This window comes from Hippopotamus amphibius, chromosome 2 (genome assembly GCF_030028045.1).
Source record: "Hippopotamus amphibius kiboko isolate mHipAmp2 chromosome 2, mHipAmp2.hap2, whole genome shotgun sequence".
Lineage (NCBI taxonomy): Eukaryota > Metazoa > Chordata > Mammalia > Artiodactyla > Hippopotamidae > Hippopotamus > Hippopotamus amphibius.
The window spans coordinates 222469481-222489881 of record NC_080187.1 but is presented as its reverse complement, the minus strand read 5'-3'; the positions used below and the strand labels follow the sequence as shown (position 1 = coordinate 222489881).

Sequence of the window (20401 nt, the reverse complement as noted above, 5' to 3'; positions counted from 1 at the left end):
CTGCCTGCCTCTCACCATCTCTAGGCAGGGGGCATGAGCCTTCCCTACTGACAGGTTTTGGGAAGCCATAAAGCACACACCACAAGGGACCATTCCCTCAGTTGGTGATCATACTCTGGCGCTAGGTGCACAGAGGTCTCTAGAGATGTTCCGCCTGGGGCCAAGGAAGAAAACACTGCCTCGATGTGCTCTCTGACTAGAATACAGCTCTAATGAAGGCATGTGAGTGCACCAGATGTGAGCCCATAAATTTGGGGCAGCAGCAGACATTCCTCCTTGGTAGGCAGGAGGTTGCCAAAAGACTACCCTGTACTGCCTGCTGTGAGGGCGGCCAGCCCATAGTTCAAAATTCTCTGGGGCCTATCAGTAGCAACCAAAAGAGCCACTCACTGCGGAACATTCTGGCTGTGGTGAGTCCATTCCAAGGCTTGGCCTGAAACACAAAATTCAAAGCAGAAAGGCTTAAGGAAAGACTCCACCCATGGCTTCAGAACATGTGGGCCCTGGCACTATGGAGCAGGATAGAAAACCAAAGGTGGCAACACATCTTGGATATGTGGAAGCCATCTACACTGGGAGGAGTCTCAAGGGATTTCCTCGAGCGAGAGGCTGCTCCAACACCCACACCCAAACCCACACACACACCCACACCCAGGGCTCTGCAATGGACCAACAATGCAGGCCATCCTGCCCCTGGATCCCTCTGTTAGGCCTCAGCATAATCCTATTGAGCATGATTTTTTGGTCATCAGCTCTCTTCAGGACCATATGAGTTCTCATCATCGACCCAACTGAGGCCCTCCTCACTCACCTGCGCCCTGCCACATGTGAAGGCTTACCTCAGATGCTTCCTGGAAAGAAGGATGCCTGAAGGGATGTGCCATTCTGTCGAATCCACGTGCTGGGCCAAGGCTCATGGTGATTGCCCTAGGGAACATAGGCCAAACACAGATCTTCATTTCTCTGGGGACGATGGCTGCCAAGAGGTGAGAAGGACAGCTGTGAGAACTCCAACTCCATGCTAGATGCATTGGGGCACGTGTGTGCCACACGCTCATGCATCAAATGATGCTACAAGAAATACCTGCAGCAATACATCCAGGAACATAGGGCCCAAATGTACCTCCACGCAGAGACAGGAACACATAGCTGAAACGCATACAAACAGCTCCCTACATAGCTTCCTTCCTGCCTCCCTTCCTCCAGAATGCTCTAGCTCCCTCCCCTTTGACCCTCGTCCTTGGCTCACTCCCTCCATCCATCCATACTTACAAAGATGAAGGCATGAGTGGACAGGTGGATCAATGCCATCTTATGTACCTTAATACTGTGTCAGGGGCAGATGAAATAACCAGTACGTATATGTCTCCCCAGGGAAGGACTAGCCTCATGGATCCTCCAGGCAGCACAAGGCCTGGCACCAGGTCTGCTTGGTGGGGAAAACACTGGGGGTGTTTCTGGGGGGAATGGAGACATTCCTCTGGGCCCGACCCTGGTGTGGGCAAGCGTGTGCTGGCCGATGTCACACTCGGCTTGTCCATGTGCACAACACCCAGACAATGAGGCCTTTATGTCCCACACAGTGGACATTCACAGGAGCTGGAGGGAGCTCTCTTGGTAGGCAGTGGCTCCCGTAGAGGAAGGCCAGCCCAAGAGATGCCACAGGCCTGTATCTGTATGCAGAACCCATGAAAGGGCCTGTCTGAGTAAACTGGCCTATCTGAGGGCCCATGATCCCTCACAGAGACCTGGGAAACCCCATTCCAGCAAGGGACCAGCCCTTCAGCTCTCACAAGAGCCAAGAGCATCTAGCTGCCAAGTCCCTGATCAAGGGTCCTTGTTGCCTCTCACCACCTCCAGGCCTGGCCCCACATCCTCCCAACCAACACTTCTTGGAAGTCACTCAAGCACACCCCACAACTGACCATAAGCTCAGTCCATCCTCGTGCTCTGCCTCGACATGCACAGAGATCTGCGTGGTTGCTCCCCAGGGCAACACGTCATGAAATGGTGCCTCCATGGTCAGTCTTACTACACTTCAGGTCAATCGAGTTGAATTTCAAGGCCCGCATTCCGATCTGGTGGATGGGGAGCCATGTCAAGCATTCCTCCTTGGGGACCACAGAGATTCCCAAACAGGGCCAATTTCTTCTGTGGCAGCATTCCCTACTGTGGCCCGTGCAAGGCCACCAAACAACAGCCATGCAGCTACGCCCTCCTCAGCCCACATCCCGGGACCACCCCTCCCCTTCAGGTCAACAGGGCCTCACGATGGACATGATAACGGGATGCCCAAGGGCTCTGCAAAGCCTTCATGGGGGAATGGACACCCAGAAGCCTTTTCTCCTCTGGAGGGGGCTCTCTGACAAACCAGTGGCTTCCGGAGAGGACGACCAACCCAGGAGAAGCTATGGTCCTGTGTATGCATGCAGACCCCATCAGAGGCCCCATTCGGATCAAGTGGCTCCAACAAAGCACCATGATCCCTCACAGAGTCCTGGCACAACCCCATTGAAGACCACGGCATGGCTTCCAGCCCTTGAAATAACCAGCAGCATCCTGCCTCCAAGCACCTGAGGATGGGCTCCTGCCTGCCTCTCACCATCTCTAGGCAGGGGGCATGAGCCTTCCCTACTGACAGGTTTTGGGAAGCCATAAAGCACACACCACAAGGGACCATTCCCTCAGTTGGTGATCATACTCTGGCGCTAGGTGCACAGAGGTCTCTAGAGATGTTCCGCCTGGGGCCAAGGAAGAAAACACTGCCTCGATGTGCTCTCTGACTAGAATACAGCTCTAATGAAGGCATGTGAGTGCACCAGATGTGAGCCCATAAATTTGGGGCAGCAGCAGACATTCCTCCTTGGTAGGCAGGAGGTTGCCAAAAGACTACCCTGTACTGCCTGCTGTGAGGGCGGCCAGCCCATAGTTCAAAATTCTCTGGGGCCTATCAGTAGCAACCAAAAGAGCCACTCACTGCGGAACATTCTGGCTGTGGTGAGTCCATTCCAAGGCTTGGCCTGAAACACAAAATTCAAAGCAGAAAGGCTTAAGGAAAGACTCCACCCATGGCTTCAGAACATGTGGGCCCTGGCACTATGGAGCAGGATAGAAAACCAAAGGTGGCAACACATCTTGGATATGTGGAAGCCATCTACACTGGGAGGAGTCTCAAGGGATTTCCTCGAGCGAGAGGCTGCTCCAACACCCACACCCAAACCCACACACACACCCACACCCAGGGCTCTGCAATGGACCAACAATGCAGGCCATCCTGCCCCTGGATCCCTCTGTTAGGCCTCAGCATAATCCTATTGAGCATGATTTTTTGGTCATCAGCTCTCTTCAGGACCATATGAGTTCTCATCATCGACCCAACTGAGGCCCTCCTCACTCACCTGCGCCCTGCCACATGTGAAGGCTTACCTCAGATGCTTCCTGGAAAGAAGGATGCCTGAAGGGATGTGCCATTCTGTCGAATCCACGTGCTGGGCCAAGGCTCATGGTGATTGCCCTAGGGAACATAGGCCAAACACAGATCTTCATTTCTCTGGGGACGATGGCTGCCAAGAGGTGAGAAGGACAGCTGTGAGAACTCCAACTCCATGCTAGATGCATTGGGGCACGTGTGTGCCACACGCTCATGCATCGAATGATGCTACAAGAAATACCTGCAGCAATACATCCAGGAACATAGGGCCCAAATGTACCTCCACGCAGAGACAGGAACACATAGCTGAAACGCATACAAACAGCTCCCTACATAGCTTCCTTCCTGCCTCCCTTCCTCCAGAATGCTCTAGCTCCCTCCCCTTTGACCCTCGTCCTTGGCTCACTCCCTCCATCCATCCATACTTACAAAGATGAAGGCATGAGTGGACAGGTGGATCAATGCCATCTTATGTACCTTAATACTGTGTCAGGGGCAGATGAAATAACCAGTACGTATATGTCTCCCCAGGGAAGGACTAGCCTCATGGATCCTCCAGGCAGCACAAGGCCTGGCACCAGGTCTGCTTGGTGGGGAAAACACTGGGGGTGTTTCTGGGGGGAATGGAGACATTCCTCTGGGCCCGACCCTGGTGTGGGCAAGCGTGTGCTGGCCGATGTCACACTCGGCTTGTCCATGTGCACAACACCCAGACAATGAGGCCTTTATGTCCCACACAGTGGACATTCACAGGAGCTGGAGGGAGCTCTCTTGGTAGGCAGTGGCTCCCGTAGAGGAAGGCCAGCCCAAGAGATGCCACAGGCCTGTATCTGTATGCAGAACCCATGAAAGGGCCTGTCTGAGTAAACTGGCCTATCTGAGGGCCCATGATCCCTCACAGAGACCTGGGAAACCCCATTCCAGCAAGGGACCAGCCCTTCAGCTCTCACAAGAGCCAAGAGCATCTAGCTGCCAAGTCCCTGATGAAGGGTCCTTGTTGCCTCTCACCACCTCCAGGCCTGGCCCCACATCCTCCCAACCAACACTTCTTGGAAGTCACTCAAGCACACCCCACAACTGACCATAAGCTCAGTCCATCCTCGTGCTCTGCCTCGACATGCACAGAGATCTGCGTGGTTGCTCCCCAGGGCAACACGTCATGAAATGGTGCCTCCATGGTCAGTCTTACTACACTTCAGGTCAATCGAGTTGAATTTCAAGGCCCGCATTCCGATCTGGTGGATGGGGAGCCATGTCAAGCATTCCTCCTTGGGGACCACAGAGATTCCCAAACAGGGCCAATTTCTTCTGTGGCAGCATTCCCTACTGTGGCCCGTGCAAGGCCACCAAACAACAGCCATGCAGCTACGCCCTCCTCAGCCCACATCCCGGGACCACCCCTCCCCTTCAGGTCAACAGGGCCTCACGATGGACATGATAACGGGATGCCCAAGGGCTCTGCAAAGCCTTCATGGGGGAATGGACACCCAGAAGCCTTTTCTCCTCTGGAGGGGGCTCTCTGACAAACCAGTGGCTTCCGGAGAGGACGACCAACCCAGGAGAAGCTATGGTCCTGTGTATGCATGCAGACCCCATCAGAGGCCCCATTCGGATCAAGTGGCTCCAACAAAGCACCATGATCCCTCACAGAGTCCTGGCACAACCCCATTGAAGACCACGGCATGGCTTCCAGCCCTTGAAATAACCAGCAGCATCCTGCCTCCAAGCACCTGAGGATGGGCTCCTGCCTGCCTCTCACCATCTCTAGGCAGGGGGCATGAGCCTTCCCTACTGACAGGTTTTGGGAAGCCATAAAGCACACACCACAAGGGACCATTCCCTCAGTTGGGGATCATACTCTGGCGCTAGGTGCACAGAGGTCTCTAGAGATGTTCCGCCTGGGGCCAAGGAAGAAAACACTGCCTCGATGTGCTCTCTGACTAGAATACAGCTCTAATGAAGGCATGTGAGTGCACCAGATGTGAGCCCATAAATTTGGGGCAGCAGCAGACATTCCTCCTTGGTAGGCAGGAGGTTGCCAAAAGACTACCCTGTACTGCCTGCTGTGAGGGCGGCCAGCCCATAGTTCAAAATTCTCTGGGGCCTATCAGTAGCAACCAAAAGAGCCACTCACTGCGGAACATTCTGGCTGTGGTGAGTCCATTCCAAGGCTTGGCCTGAAACACAAAATTCAAAGCAGAAAGGCTTAAGGAAAGACTCCACCCATGGCTTCAGAACATGTGGGCCCTGGCACTATGGAGCAGGATAGAAAACCAAAGGTGGCAACACATCTTGGATATGTGGAAGCCATCTACACTGGGAGGAGTCTCAAGGGATTTCCTCGAGCGAGAGGCTGCTCCAACACCCACACCCAAACCCACACACACACCCACACCCAGGGCTCTGCAATGGACCAACAATGCAGGCCATCCTGCCCCTGGATCCCTCTGTTAGGCCTCAGCATAATCCTATTGAGCATGATTTTTTGGTCATCAGCTCTCTTCAGGACCATATGAGTTCTCATCATCGACCCAACTGAGGCCCTCCTCACTCACCTGCGCCCTGCCACATGTGAAGGCTTACCTCAGATGCTTCCTGGAAAGAAGGATGCCTGAAGGGATGTGCCATTCTGTCGAATCCACGTGCTGGGCCAAGGCTCATGGTGATTGCCCTAGGGAACATAGGCCAAACACAGATCTTCATTTCTCTGGGGACGATGGCTGCCAAGAGGTGAGAAGGACAGCTGTGAGAACTCCAACTCCATGCTAGATGCATTGGGGCACGTGTGTGCCACACGCTCATGCATCGAATGATGCTACAAGAAATACCTGCAGCAATACATCCAGGAACATAGGGCCCAAATGTACCTCCACGCAGAGACAGGAACACATAGCTGAAACGCATACAAACAGCTCCCTACATAGCTTCCTTCCTGCCTCCCTTCCTCCAGAATGCTCTAGCTCCCTCCCCTTTGACCCTCGTCCTTGGCTCACTCCCTCCATCCATCCATACTTACAAAGATGAAGGCATGAGTGGACAGGTGGATCAATGCCATCTTATGTACCTTAATACTGTGTCAGGGGCAGATGAAATAACCAGTACGTATATGTCTCCCCAGGGAAGGACTAGCCTCATGGATCCTCCAGGCAGCACAAGGCCTGGCACCAGGTCTGCTTGGTGGGGAAAACACTGGGGGTGTTTCTGGGGGGAATGGAGACATTCCTCTGGGCCCGACCCTGGTGTGGGCAAGCGTGTGCTGGCCGATGTCACACTCGGCTTGTCCATGTGCACAACACCCAGACAATGAGGCCTTTATGTCCCACACAGTGGACATTCACAGGAGCTGGAGGGAGCTCTCTTGGTAGGCAGTGGCTCCCGTAGAGGAAGGCCAGCCCAAGAGATGCCACAGGCCTGTATCTGTATGCAGAACCCATGAAAGGGCCTGTCTGAGTAAACTGGCCTATCTGAGGGCCCATGATCCCTCACAGAGACCTGGGAAACCCCATTCCAGCAAGGGACCAGCCCTTCAGCTCTCACAAGAGCCAAGAGCATCTAGCTGCCAAGTCCCTGATGAAGGGTCCTTGTTGCCTCTCACCACCTCCAGGCCTGGCCCCACATCCTCCCAACCAACACTTCTTGGAAGTCACTCAAGCACACCCCACAACTGACCATAAGCTCAGTCCATCCTCGTGCTCTGCCTCGACATGCACAGAGATCTGCGTGGTTGCTCCCCAGGGCAACACGTCATGAAATGGTGCCTCCATGGTCAGTCTTACTACACTTCAGGTCAATCGAGTTGAATTTCAAGGCCCGCATTCCGATCTGGTGGATGGGGAGCCATGTCAAGCATTCCTCCTTGGGGACCACAGAGATTCCCAAACAGGGCCAATTTCTTCTGTGGCAGCATTCCCTACTGTGGCCCGTGCAAGGCCACCAAACAACAGCCATGCAGCTACGCCCTCCTCAGCCCACATCCCGGGACCACCCCTCCCCTTCAGGTCAACAGGGCCTCACGATGGACATGATAACGGGATGCCCAAGGGCTCTGCAAAGCCTTCATGGGGGAATGGACACCCAGAAGCCTTTTCTCCTCTGGAGGGGGCTCTCTGACAAACTAGTGGCTTCCGGAGAGGACGACCAACCCAGGAGAAGCTATGGTCCTGTGTATGCATGCAGACCCCATCAGAGGCCCCATTCGGATCAAGTGGCTCCAACAAAGCACCATGATCCCTCACAGAGTCCTGGCACAACCCCATTGAAGACCACGGCATGGCTTCCAGCCCTTGAAATAACCAGCAGCATCCTGCCTCCAAGCACCTGAGGATGGGCTCCTGCCTGCCTCTCACCATCTCTAGGCAGGGGGCATGAGCCTTCCCTACTGACAGGTTTTGGGAAGCCATAAAGCACACACCACAAGGGACCATTCCCTCAGTTGGGGATCATACTCTGGCGCTAGGTGCACAGAGGTCTCTAGAGATGTTCCGCCTGGGGCCAAGGAAGAAAACACTGCCTCGATGTGCTCTCTGACTAGAATACAGCTCTAATGAAGGCATGTGAGTGCACCAGATGTGAGCCCATAAATTTGGGGCAGCAGCAGACATTCCTCCTTGGTAGGCAGGAGGTTGCCAAAAGACTACCCTGTACTGCCTGCTGTGAGGGCGGCCAGCCCATAGTTCAAAATTCTCTGGGGCCTATCAGTAGCAACCAAAAGAGCCACTCACTGCGGAACATTCTGGCTGTGGTGAGTCCATTCCAAGGCTTGGCCTGAAACACAAAATTCAAAGCAGAAAGGCTTAAGGAAAGACTCCACCCATGGCTTCAGAACATGTGGGCCCTGGCACTATGGAGCAGGATAGAAAACCAAAGGTGGCAACACATCTTGGATATGTGGAAGCCATCTACACTGGGAGGAGTCTCAAGGGATTTCCTCGAGCGAGAGGCTGCTCCAACACCCACACCCAAACCCACACACACACCCACACCCAGGGCTCTGCAATGGACCAACAATGCAGGCCATCCTGCCCCTGGATCCCTCTGTTAGGCCTCAGCATAATCCTATTGAGCATGATTTTTTGGTCATCAGCTCTCTTCAGGACCATATGAGTTCTCATCATCGACCCAACTGAGGCCCTCCTCACTCACCTGCGCCCTGCCACATGTGAAGGCTTACCTCAGATGCTTCCTGGAAAGAAGGATGCCTGAAGGGATGTGCCATTCTGTCGAATCCACGTGCTGGGCCAAGGCTCATGGTGATTGCCCTAGGGAACATAGGCCAAACACAGATCTTCATTTCTCTGGGGACGATGGCTGCCAAGAGGTGAGAAGGACAGCTGTGAGAACTCCAACTCCATGCTAGATGCATTGGGGCACGTGTGTGCCACACGCTCATGCATCGAATGATGCTACAAGAAATACCTGCAGCAATACATCCAGGAACATAGGGCCCAAAAGTACCTCCACGCAGAGACAGGAACACATAGCTGAAACGCATACAAACAGCTCCCTACATAGCTTCCTTCCTGCCTCCCTTCCTCCAGAATGCTCTAGCTCCCTCCCCTTTGACCCTCGTCCTTGGCTCACTCCCTCCATCCATCCATACTTACAAAGATGAAGGCATGAGTGGACAGGTGGATCAATGCCATCTTATGTACCTTAATACTGTGTCAGGGGCAGATGAAATAACCAGTACGTATATGTCTCCCCAGGGAAGGACTAGCCTCATGGATCCTCCAGGCAGCACAAGGCCTGGCACCAGGTCTGCTTGGTGGGGAAAACACTGGGGGTGTTTCTGGGGGGGAATGGAGACATTCCTCTGGGCCCGACCCTGGTGTGGGCAAGCGTGTGCTTGCCGATGTCACACTCGGCTTGTCCATGTGCACAACACCCAGACAATGAGGCCTTTATGTCCCACACAGTGGACATTCACAGGAGCTGGAGGGAGCTCTCTTGGTAGGCAGTGGCTCCCGTAGAGGAAGGCCAGCCCAAGAGATGCCACAGGCTGTATCTGTATGCAGAACCCATGAAAGGGCCTGTCTGAGTAAACTGGCCTATCTGAGGGGCCCATGATCCCTCACAGAGACCTGGGAAACCCCATTCCAGCAAGGGACCAGCCCTTCAGCTCTCACAAGAGCCAAGAGCATCTAGCTGCCAAGTCCCTGATGAAGGGTCCTTGTTGCCTCTCACCACCTCCAGGCCTGGCCCCACATCCTCCCAACCAACACTTCTTGGAAGTCACTCAAGCACACCCCACAACTGACCATAAGCTCAGTCCATCCTCGTGCTCTGCATCGACATGCACAGAGATCTGCGTGGTTGCTCCCCAGGGCAACACGTCATGAAATGGTGCCTCCATGGTCAGTCTTACTACACTTCAGGTCAATCGAGTTGAATTTCAAGGCCTGCATTCCGATCTGGTGGATGGGGAGCCATGTCAAGCATTCCTCCTTGGGGACCACAGAGATTCCCAAACAGGGCCAATTTCTTCTGTGGCAGCATTCCCCTACTGTGGCCCCGTGCAAGGCCACCAAACAACAGCCATGCAGCTACGCCCTCCTCAGCCCACATCCCGGGACCACCCTCCCCTTCAGGTCAACAGGGCCTCACGATGGACATGATAACGGGAGATGCCCAAGGGCTCTGCAAAGCCTTCATGGGGGAATGGACACCCAGAAGCCTTTTCTCCTCTGGAGGGGGCTCTCTGACAAACCAGTGGCTTCCGGAGAGAGGACGACCAACCAGGAGAAGCTATGGTCGTGTGTATGCATGCAGACCCCCATCAGAGGCCCCATTCGGATCAAGTGGCTCCAACAAAGCACCATGATCCCTCACAGAGTCCTGGCACAACCCCATTGAAGACCACGGCATGGCTTCCAGCCCTTGAAATAACCAGCAGCATCCTGCCTCCAAAGCACCTGAGGATGGGCTCCTGCCTGCCTCTCACCATCTCTAGGCAGGGGCATGAGCCTTCCCTACTGACAGGTTTTGGGAAGCCATAAAGCACACACCACAAGGACCATTCCCTCAGTTGGTGATCATACTCTGGCGCTAGGTGCACAGAGGTCTCTAGAGATGTTCCGCCTGGGGCCAAGGAAGAAAAACACTGCCTCGATGTGCTCTCTGACTAGAATACAGCTCTAATGAAGGCATGTGAGTGCACCAGATGTGAGCCCATAAATTTGGGGCAGCAGCAGACATTCCTCCTTGGTAGGCAGGAGGTTGCCAAAAGACTACCCTGTACTGCCTGCTGTGAGGGCGGCCAGCCCATAGTTCAAAATTCTCTGGGGCCTATCAGTAGCAACCAAAAGAGCCACTCACTGCGGAACATTCTGGCTGTGGTGAGTCCATTCCAAGGCTTGGCTGAAACACAAAATTCAAAGCAGAAAGGCTTAAGGAAAGACTCCACCCATGGCTTCAGAACATGTGGGCCCTGGCACTATGGAGCAGGATAGAAAACCAAAGGTGGCAACACATCTTGGATATGTGGAAGCCATCTACACTGGGAGGAGTCTCAAGGGATTTCCTCGAGCGAGAGGCTGCTCCAACACCCACACCCAAACCCACACACACACCCACACCCAGGGCTCTGCAATGGACCAACAATGCAGGCCATCCTGCCCCTGGATCCCTCTGTTAGGCCTCAGCATAATCCTATTGAGCATGATTTTTTGGTCATCAGCTCTCTTCAGGACCATATGAGTTCTCATCATCGACCCCAACTGAGGCCCTCCTCACTCACCTGCGCCCTGCCACATGTGAAGGCTTACCTCAGATGCTTCCTGGAAAGAAGGATGCCTGAAGGGATGTGCCATTCTGTCGAATCCACGTGCTGGGCCAAGGCTCATGGTGATTGCCCTAGGGAAACATAGGCCAAACACAGATCTTCATTTCTCTGGGGACGATGGCTGCCAAGAGGTGAGAAGGACAGCTGTGAGAACTCCAACTCCATGCTAGATGCATTGGGGCACGTGTGTGCCACACGCTCATGCATCGAATGATGCTACAAGAAATACCTGACAATACATCCAGGAACATAGGGCCCAAATGTACCTCCACGCAGAGACAGGAACACATAGCTGAAACGCATACAAACAGCTCCCTACATAGCTTCCTTCCTGCCTCCCTTCCTCCAGAATGCTCTAGCTCCCTCCCCTTTGACCCTCGTCCTTGGCTCACTCCCTCCATCCATCCATACTTACAAAGATGAAGGCATGAGTGGACAGGTGGATCAATGCCATCTTATGTACCTTAATACTGTGTCAGGGGCAGATGAAATAACCAGTACGTATATGTCTCCCCAGGGAAGGACTAGCCTCATGGATCCTCCAGGCAGCACAAGGCCTGGCACCAGGTCTGCTTGGTGGGGAAAACACTGGGGGTGTTTCTGGGGGGAATGGAGACATTCCTCTGGGCCCGACCCTGGTGTGGGCAAGCGTGTGCTGGCCGATGTCACACTCGGCTTGTCCATGTGCACAACACCCAGACAATGAGGCCTTTATGTCCCACACAGTGGACATTCACAGGAGCTGGAGGGAGCTCTCTTGGTAGGCAGTGGCTCCCGTAGAGGAAGGCCAGCCCAAGAGATGCCACAGGCCTGTATCTGTATGCAGAACCCATGAAAGGGCCTGTCTGAGTAAACTGGCCTATCTGAGGGCCCATGATCCCTCACAGAGACCTGGGAAACCCCATTCCAGCAAGGGACCAGCCCTTCAGCTCTCACAAGAGCCAAGAGCATCTAGCTGCCAAGTCCCTGATGAAGGGTCCTTGTTGCCTCTCACCACCTCCAGGCCTGGCCCCACATCCTCCCAACCAACACTTCTTGGAAGTCACTCAAGCACACCCCACAACTGACCATAAGCTCAGTCCATCCTCGTGCTCTGCCTCGACATGCACAGAGATCTGCGTGGTTGCTCCCCAGGGCAACACGTCATGAAATGGTGCCTCCATGGTCAGTCTTACTACACTTCAGGTCAATCGAGTTGAATTTCAAGGCCCGCATTCCGATCTGGTGGATGGGGAGCCATGTCAAGCATTCCTCCTTGGGGACCACAGAGATTCCCAAACAGGGCCAATTTCTTCTGTGGCAGCATTCCCTACTGTGGCCCGTGCAAGGCCACCAAACAACAGCCATGCAGCTACGCCCTCCTCAGCCCACATCCCGGGACCACCCCTCCCCTTCAGGTCAACAGGGCCTCACGATGGACATGATAACGGGATGCCCAAGGGCTCTGCAAAGCCTTCATGGGGGAATGGACACCCAGAAGCCTTTTCTCCTCTGGAGGGGGCTCTCTGACAAACCAGTGGCTTCCGGAGAGGACGACCAACCCAGGAGAAGCTATGGTCCTGTGTATGCATGCAGACCCCATCAGAGGCCCCATTCGGATCAAGTGGCTCCAACAAAGCACCATGATCCCTCACAGAGTCCTGGCACAACCCCATTGAAGACCACGGCATGGCTTCCAGCCCTTGAAATAACCAGCAGCATCCTGCCTCCAAGCACCTGAGGATGGGCTCCTGCCTGCCTCTCACCATCTCTAGGCAGGGGGCATGAGCCTTCCCTACTGACAGGTTTTGGGAAGCCATAAAGCACACACCACAAGGGACCATTCCCTCAGTTGGTGATCATACTCTGGCGCTAGGTGCACAGAGGTCTCTAGAGATGTTCCGCCTGGGGCCAAGGAAGAAAACACTGCCTCGATGTGCTCTCTGACTAGAATACAGCTCTAATGAAGGCATGTGAGTGCACCAGATGTGAGCCCATAAATTTGGGGCAGCAGCAGACATTCCTCCTTGGTAGGCAGGAGGTTGCCAAAAGACTACCCTGTACTGCCTGCTGTGAGGGCGGCCAGCCCATAGTTCAAAATTCTCTGGGGCCTATCAGTAGCAACCAAAAGAGCCACTCACTGCGGAACATTCTGGCTGTGGTGAGTCCATTCCAAGGCTTGGCCTGAAACACAAAATTCAAAGCAGAAAGGCTTAAGGAAAGACTCCACCCATGGCTTCAGAACATGTGGGCCCTGGCACTATGGAGCAGGATAGAAAACCAAAGGTGGCAACACATCTTGGATATGTGGAAGCCATCTACACTGGGAGGAGTCTCAAGGGATTTCCTCGAGCGAGAGGCTGCTCCAACACCCACACCCAAACCCACACACACACCCACACCCAGGGCTCTGCAATGGACCAACAATGCAGGCCATCCTGCCCCTGGATCCCTCTGTTAGGCCTCAGCATAATCCTATTGAGCATGATTTTTTGGTCATCAGCTCTCTTCAGGACCATATGAGTTCTCATCATCGACCCAACTGAGGCCCTCCTCACTCACCTGCGCCCTGCCACATGTGAAGGCTTACCTCAGATGCTTCCTGGAAAGAAGGATGCCTGAAGGGATGTGCCATTCTGTCGAATCCACGTGCTGGGCCAAGGCTCATGGTGATTGCCCTAGGGAACATAGGCCAAACACAGATCTTCATTTCTCTGGGGACGATGGCTGCCAAGAGGTGAGAAGGACAGCTGTGAGAACTCCAACTCCATGCTAGATGCATTGGGGCACGTGTGTGCCACACGCTCATGCATCGAATGATGCTACAAGAAATACCTGCAGCAATACATCCAGGAACATAGGGCCCAAATGTACCTCCACGCAGAGACAGGAACACATAGCTGAAACGCATACAAACAGCTCCCTACATAGCTTCCTTCCTGCCTCCCTTCCTCCAGAATGCTCTAGCTCCCTCCCCTTTGACCCTCGTCCTTGGCTCACTCCCTCCATCCATCCATACTTACAAAGATGAAGGCATGAGTGGACAGGTGGATCAATGCCATCTTATGTACCTTAATACTGTGTCAGGGGCAGATGAAATAACCAGTACGTATATGTCTCCCCAGGGAAGGACTAGCCTCATGGATCCTCCAGGCAGCACAAGGCCTGGCACCAGGTCTGCTTGGTGGGGAAAACACTGGGGGTGTTTCTGGGGGGAATGGAGACATTCCTCTGGGCCCGACCCTGGTGTGGGCAAGCGTGTGCTGGCCGATGTCACACTCGGCTTGTCCATGTGCACAACACCCAGACAATGAGGCCTTTATGTCCCACACAGTGGACATTCACAGGAGCTGGAGGGAGCTCTCTTGGTAGGCAGTGGCTCCCGTAGAGGAAGGCCAGCCCAAGAGATGCCACAGGCCTGTATCTGTATGCAGAACCCATGAAAGGGCCTGTCTGAGTAAACTGGCCTATCTGAGGGCCCATGATCCCTCACAGAGACCTGGGAAACCCCATTCCAGCAAGGGACCAGCCCTTCAGCTCTCACAAGAGCCAAGAGCATCTAGCTGCCAAGTCCCTGATGAAGGGTCCTTGTTGCCTCTCACCACCTCCAGGCCTGGCCCCACATCCTCCCAACCAACACTTCTTGGAAGTCACTCAAGCACACCCCACAACTGACCATAAGCTCAGTCCATCCTCGTGCTCTGCCTCGACATGCACAGAGATCTGCGTGGTTGCTCCCCAGGGCAACACGTCATGAAATGGTGCCTCCATGGTCAGTCTTACTACACTTCAGGTCAATCGAGTTGAATTTCAAGGCCCGCATTCCGATCTGGTGGATGGGGAGCCATGTCAAGCATTCCTCCTTGGGGACCACAGAGATTCCCAAACAGGGCCAATTTCTTCTGTGGCAGCATTCCCTACTGTGGCCCGTGCAAGGCCACCAAACAACAGCCATGCAGCTACGCCCTCCTCAGCCCACATCCCGGGACCACCCCTCCCCTTCAGGTCAACAGGGCCTCACGATGGACATGATAACGGGATGCCCAAGGGCTCTGCAAAGCCTTCATGGGGGAATGGACACCCAGAAGCCTTTTCTCCTCTGGAGGGGGCTCTCTGACAAACCAGTGGCTTCCGGAGAGGACGACCAACCCAGGAGAAGCTATGGTCCTGTGTATGCATGCAGACCCCATCAGAGGCCCCATTCGGATCAAGTGGCTCCAACAAAGCACCATGATCCCTCACAGAGTCCTGGCACAACCCCATTGAAGACCACGGCATGGCTTCCAGCCCTTGAAATAACCAGCAGCATCCTGCCTCCAAGCACCTGAGGATGGGCTCCTGCCTGCCTCTCACCATCTCTAGGCAGGGGGCATGAGCCTTCCCTACTGACAGGTTTTGGGAAGCCATAAAGCACACACCACAAGGGACCATTCCCTCAGTTGGTGATCATACTCTGGCGCTAGGTGCACAGAGGTCTCTAGAGATGTTCCGCCTGGGGCCAAGGAAGAAAACACTGCCTCGATGTGCTCTCTGACTAGAATACAGCTCTAATGAAGGCATGTGAGTGCACCAGATGTGAGCCCATAAATTTGGGGCAGCAGCAGACATTCCTCCTTGGTAGGCAGGAGGTTGCCAAAAGACTACCCTGTACTGCCTGCTGTGAGGGCGGCCAGCCCATAGTTCAAAATTCTCTGGGGCCTATCAGTAGCAACCAAAAGAGCCACTCACTGCGGAACATTCTGGCTGTGGTGAGTCCATTCCAAGGCTTGGCCTGAAACACAAAATTCAAAGCAGAAAGGCTTAAGGAAAGACTCCACCCATGGCTTCAGAACATGTGGGCCCTGGCACTATGGAGCAGGATAGAAAACCAAAGGTGGCAACACATCTTGGATATGTGGAAGCCATCTACACTGGGAGGAGTCTCAAGGGATTTCCTCGAGCGAGAGGCTGCTCCAACACCCACACCCAAACCCACACACACACCCACACCCAGGGCTCTGCAATGGACCAACAATGCAGGCCATCCTGCCCCTGGATCCCTCTGTTAGGCCTCAGCATAATCCTATTGAGCATGATTTTTTGGTCATCAGCTCTCTTCAGGACCATATGAGTTCTCATCATCGACCCAACTGAGGCCCTCCTCACTCACCTGCGCCCTGCCACATGTGAAGGCTTACCTCAGATGCTTCCTGGAAAGAAGGATGCCTGAAGGGATGTGCCATTCTGTCGAATCCACGTGCTGGGCCAAGGCTCATGGTGATTGCCCTAGGGAACATAGGCCAAACACAGATCTTCATTTCTCTGGGGACGATGGCTGCCAAGAGGTGAGAAGGACAGCTGTGAGAACTCCAACTCCATGCTAGATGCATTGGGGCACGTGTGTGCCACACGCTCATGCATCGAATGATGCTACAAGAAATACCTGCAGCAATACATCCAGGAACATAGGGCCCAAATGTACCTCCACGCAGAGACAGGAACACATAGCTGAAACGCATACAAACAGCTCCCTACATAGCTTCCTTCCTGCCTCCCTTCCTCCAGAATGCTCTAGCTCCCTCCCCTTTGACCCTCGTCCTTGGCTCACTCCCTCCATCCATCCATACTTACAAAGATGAAGGCATGAGTGGACAGGTGGATCAATGCCATCTTATGTACCTTAATACTGTGTCAGGGGCAGATGAAATAACCAGTACGTATATGTCTCCCCAGGGAAGGACTAGCCTCATGGATCCTCCAGGCAGCACAAGGCCTGGCACCAGGTCTGCTTGGTGGGGAAAACACTGGGGGTGTTTCTGGGGGGAATGGAGACATTCCTCTGGGCCCGACCCTGGTGTGGGCAAGCGTGTGCTGGCCGATGTCACACTCGGCTTGTCCATGTGCACAACACCCAGACAATGAGGCCTTTATGTCCCACACAGTGGACATTCACAGGAGCTGGAGGGAGCTCTCTTGGTAGGCAGTGGCTCCCGTAGAGGAAGGCCAGCCCAAGAGATGCCACAGGCCTGTATCTGTATGCAGAACCCATGAAAGGGCCTGTCTGAGTAAACTGGCCTATCTGAGGGCCCATGATCCCTCACAGAGACCTGGGAAACCCCATTCCAGCAAGGGACCAGCCCTTCAGCTCTCACAAGAGCCAAGAGCATCTAGCTGCCAAGTCCCTGATGAAGGGTCCTTGTTGCCTCTCACCACCTCCAGGCCTGGCCCCACATCCTCCCAACCAACACTTCTTGGAAGTCACTCAAGCACACCCCACAACTGACCATAAGCTCAGTCCATCCTCGTGCTCTGCCTCGACATGCACAGAGATCTGCGTGGTTGCTCCCCAGGGCAACACGTCATGAAATGGTGCCTCCATGGTCAGTCTTACTACACTTCAGGTCAATCGAGTTGAATTTCAAGGCCCGCATTCCGATCTGGTGGATGGGGAGCCATGTCAAGCATTCCTCCTTGGGGACCACAGAGATTCCCAAACAGGGCCAATTTCTTCTGTGGCAGCATTCCCTACTGTGGCCCGTGCAAGGCCACCAAACAACAGCCATGCAGCTACGCCCTCCTCAGCCCACATCCCGGGACCACCCCTCCCCTTCAGGTCAACAGGGCCTCACGATGGACATGATAACGGGATGCCCAAGGGCTCTGCAAAGCCTTCATGGGGGAATGGACACCCAGAAGCCTTTTCTCCTCTGGAGGGGGCTCTCTGACAAACCAGTGGCTTCCGGAGAGGACGACCAACCCAGGAGAAGCTATGGTCCTGTGTATGCATGCAGACCCCATCAGAGGCCCCATTCGGATCAAGTGGCTCCAACAAAGCACCATGATCCCTCACAGAGTCCTGGCACAACCCCATTGAAGACCACGGCATGGCTTCCAGCCCTTGAAATAACCAGCAGCATCCTGCCTCCAAGCACCTGAGGATGGGCTCCTGCCTGCCTCTCACCATCTCTAGGCAGGGGGCATGAGCCTTCCCTACTGACAGGTTTTGGGAAGCCATAAAGCACACACCACAAGGGACCATTCCCTCAGTTGGTGATCATACTCTGGCGCTAGGTGCACAGAGGTCTCTAGAGATGTTCCGCCTGGGGCCAAGGAAGAAAACACTGCCTCGATGTGCTCTCTGACTAGAATACAGCTCTAATGAAGGCATGTGAGTGCACCAGATGTGAGCCCATAAATTTGGGGCAGCAGCAGACATTCCTCCTTGGTAGGCAGGAGGTTGCCAAAAGACTACCCTGTACTGCCTGCTGTGAGGGCGGCCAGCCCATAGTTCAAAATTCTCTGGGGCCTATCAGTAGCAACCAAAAGAGCCACTCACTGCGGAACATTCTGGCTGTGGTGAGTCCATTCCAAGGCTTGGCCTGAAACACAAAATTCAAAGCAGAAAGGCTTAAGGAAAGACTCCACCCATGGCTTCAGAACATGTGGGCCCTGGCACTATGGAGCAGGATAGAAAACCAAAGGTGGCAACACATCTTGGATATGTGGAAGCCATCTACACTGGGAGGAGTCTCAAGGGATTTCCTCGAGCGAGAGGCTGCTCCAACACCCACACCCAAACCCACACACACACCCACACCCAGGGCTCTGCAATGGACCAACAATGCAGGCCATCCTGCCCCTGGATCCCTCTGTTAGGCCTCAGCATAATCCTATTGAGCATGATTTTTTGGTCATCAGCTCTCTTCAGGACCATATGAGTTCTCATCATCGACCCAACTGAGGCCCTCCTCACTCACCTGCGCCCTGCCACATGTGAAGGCTTACCTCAGATGCTTCCTGGAAAGAAGGATGCCTGAAGGGATGTGCCATTCTGTCGAATCCACGTGCTGGGCCAAGGCTCATGGTGATTGCCCTAGGGAACATAGGCCAAACACAGATCTTCATTTCTCTGGGGACGATGGCTGCCAAGAGGTGAGAAGGACAGCTGTGAGAACTCCAACTCCATGCTAGATGCATTGGGGCACGTGTGTGCCACACGCTCATGCATCGAATGATGCTACAAGAAATACCTGCAGCAATACATCCAGGAACATAGGGCCCAAATGTACCTCCACGCAGAGACAGGAACATATAGCTGAAACGCATACAAACAGCTCCCTACATAGCTTCCTTCCTGCCTCCCTTCCTCCAGAATGCTCTAGCTCCCTCCCCTTTGACCCTCGTCCTTGGCTCACTCCCTCCATCCATCCATACTTACAAAGATGAAGGCATGAGTGGACAGGTGGATCAATGCCATCTTATGTACCTTAATACTGTGTCAGGGGCAGATGAAATAACCAGTACGTATATGTCTCCCCAGGGAAGGACTAGCCTCATGGATCCTCCAGGCAGCACAAGGCCTGGCACCAGGTCTGCTTGGTGGGGAAAACACTGGGGGTGTTTCTGGGGGGAATGGAGACATTCCTCTGGGCCCGACCCTGGTGTGGGCAAGCGTGTGCTGGCCGATGTCACACTCGGCTTGTCCATGTGCACAACACCCAGACAATGAGGCCTTTATGTCCCACACAGTGGACATTCACAGGAGCTGGAGGGAGCTCTCTTGGTAGGCAGTGGCTCCCGTAGAGGAAGGCCAGCCCAAGAGATGCCACAGGCCTGTATCTGTATGCAGAACCCATGAAAGGGCCTGTCTGAGTAAACTGGCCTATCTGAGGGCCCATGATCCCTCACAGAGACCTGGGAAACCCCATTCCAGCAAGGGACCAGCCCTTCAGCTCTCACAAGAGCCAAGAGCATCTAGCTGCCAAGTCCCTGATCAAGGGTCCTTGTTGCCTCTCACCACCTCCAGGCCTGGCCCCACATCCTCCCAACCAACACTTCTTGGAAGTCACTCAAGCACACCCCACAACTGACCATAAGCTCAGTCCATCCTCGTGCTCTGCCTCGACATGCACAGAGATCTGCGTGGTTGCTCCCCAGGGCAACACGTCATGAAATGGTGCCTCCATGGTCAGTCTTACTACACTTCAGGTCAATCGAGTTGAATTTCAAGGCCCGCATTCCGATCTGGTGGATGGGGAGCCATGTCAAGCATTCCTCCTTGGGGACCACAGAGATTCCCAAACAGGGCCAATTTCTTCTGTGGCAGCATTCCCTACTGTGGCCCGTGCAAGGCCACCAAACAACAGCCATGCAGCTACGCCCTCCTCAGCCCACATCCCGGGACCACCCCTCCCCTTCAGGTCAACAGGGCCTCACGATGGACATGATAACGG

At 54.3% G+C, this 20401-nt stretch overlaps 8 non-coding genes across 8 annotated transcripts; all 8 read right to left on the bottom strand.

The window, feature by feature from the left end:
• Positions 1–708: 708 nt before the first annotated feature.
• Positions 709–789, bottom strand: LOC130846885 (small nucleolar RNA SNORD115). The gene has a single exon (XR_009051680.1). It is a non-coding gene; the product is annotated as a small nucleolar RNA SNORD115 (small nucleolar RNA).
• A 2506-nt stretch (positions 790–3295) lies between these two features.
• On the bottom strand, positions 3296–3376 carry LOC130846884 (small nucleolar RNA SNORD115). Its single transcript, XR_009051679.1, has one exon. It is a non-coding gene; the product is annotated as a small nucleolar RNA SNORD115 (small nucleolar RNA).
• A 2506-nt stretch (positions 3377–5882) lies between these two features.
• Positions 5883–5963, bottom strand: LOC130846883 (small nucleolar RNA SNORD115). Its single transcript, XR_009051678.1, has one exon. It is a non-coding gene; the product is annotated as a small nucleolar RNA SNORD115 (small nucleolar RNA).
• A 2506-nt stretch (positions 5964–8469) lies between these two features.
• LOC130846882 (small nucleolar RNA SNORD115) lies at positions 8470–8550 on the bottom strand. Its single transcript, XR_009051677.1, has one exon. It is a non-coding gene; the product is annotated as a small nucleolar RNA SNORD115 (small nucleolar RNA).
• A 2511-nt stretch (positions 8551–11061) lies between these two features.
• Positions 11062–11142, bottom strand: LOC130846881 (small nucleolar RNA SNORD115). Its single transcript, XR_009051676.1, has one exon. It is a non-coding gene; the product is annotated as a small nucleolar RNA SNORD115 (small nucleolar RNA).
• Positions 11143–13648: 2506 nt separating this feature from the next.
• On the bottom strand, positions 13649–13729 carry LOC130846880 (small nucleolar RNA SNORD115). The gene has a single exon (XR_009051675.1). It is a non-coding gene; the product is annotated as a small nucleolar RNA SNORD115 (small nucleolar RNA).
• Positions 13730–16235: 2506 nt separating this feature from the next.
• Positions 16236–16316, bottom strand: LOC130846878 (small nucleolar RNA SNORD115). The gene has a single exon (XR_009051673.1). It is a non-coding gene; the product is annotated as a small nucleolar RNA SNORD115 (small nucleolar RNA).
• Positions 16317–18822: 2506 nt separating this feature from the next.
• Positions 18823–18903, bottom strand: LOC130846877 (small nucleolar RNA SNORD115). Its single transcript, XR_009051672.1, has one exon. It is a non-coding gene; the product is annotated as a small nucleolar RNA SNORD115 (small nucleolar RNA).
• Positions 18904–20401: the final 1498 nt, after the last annotated feature.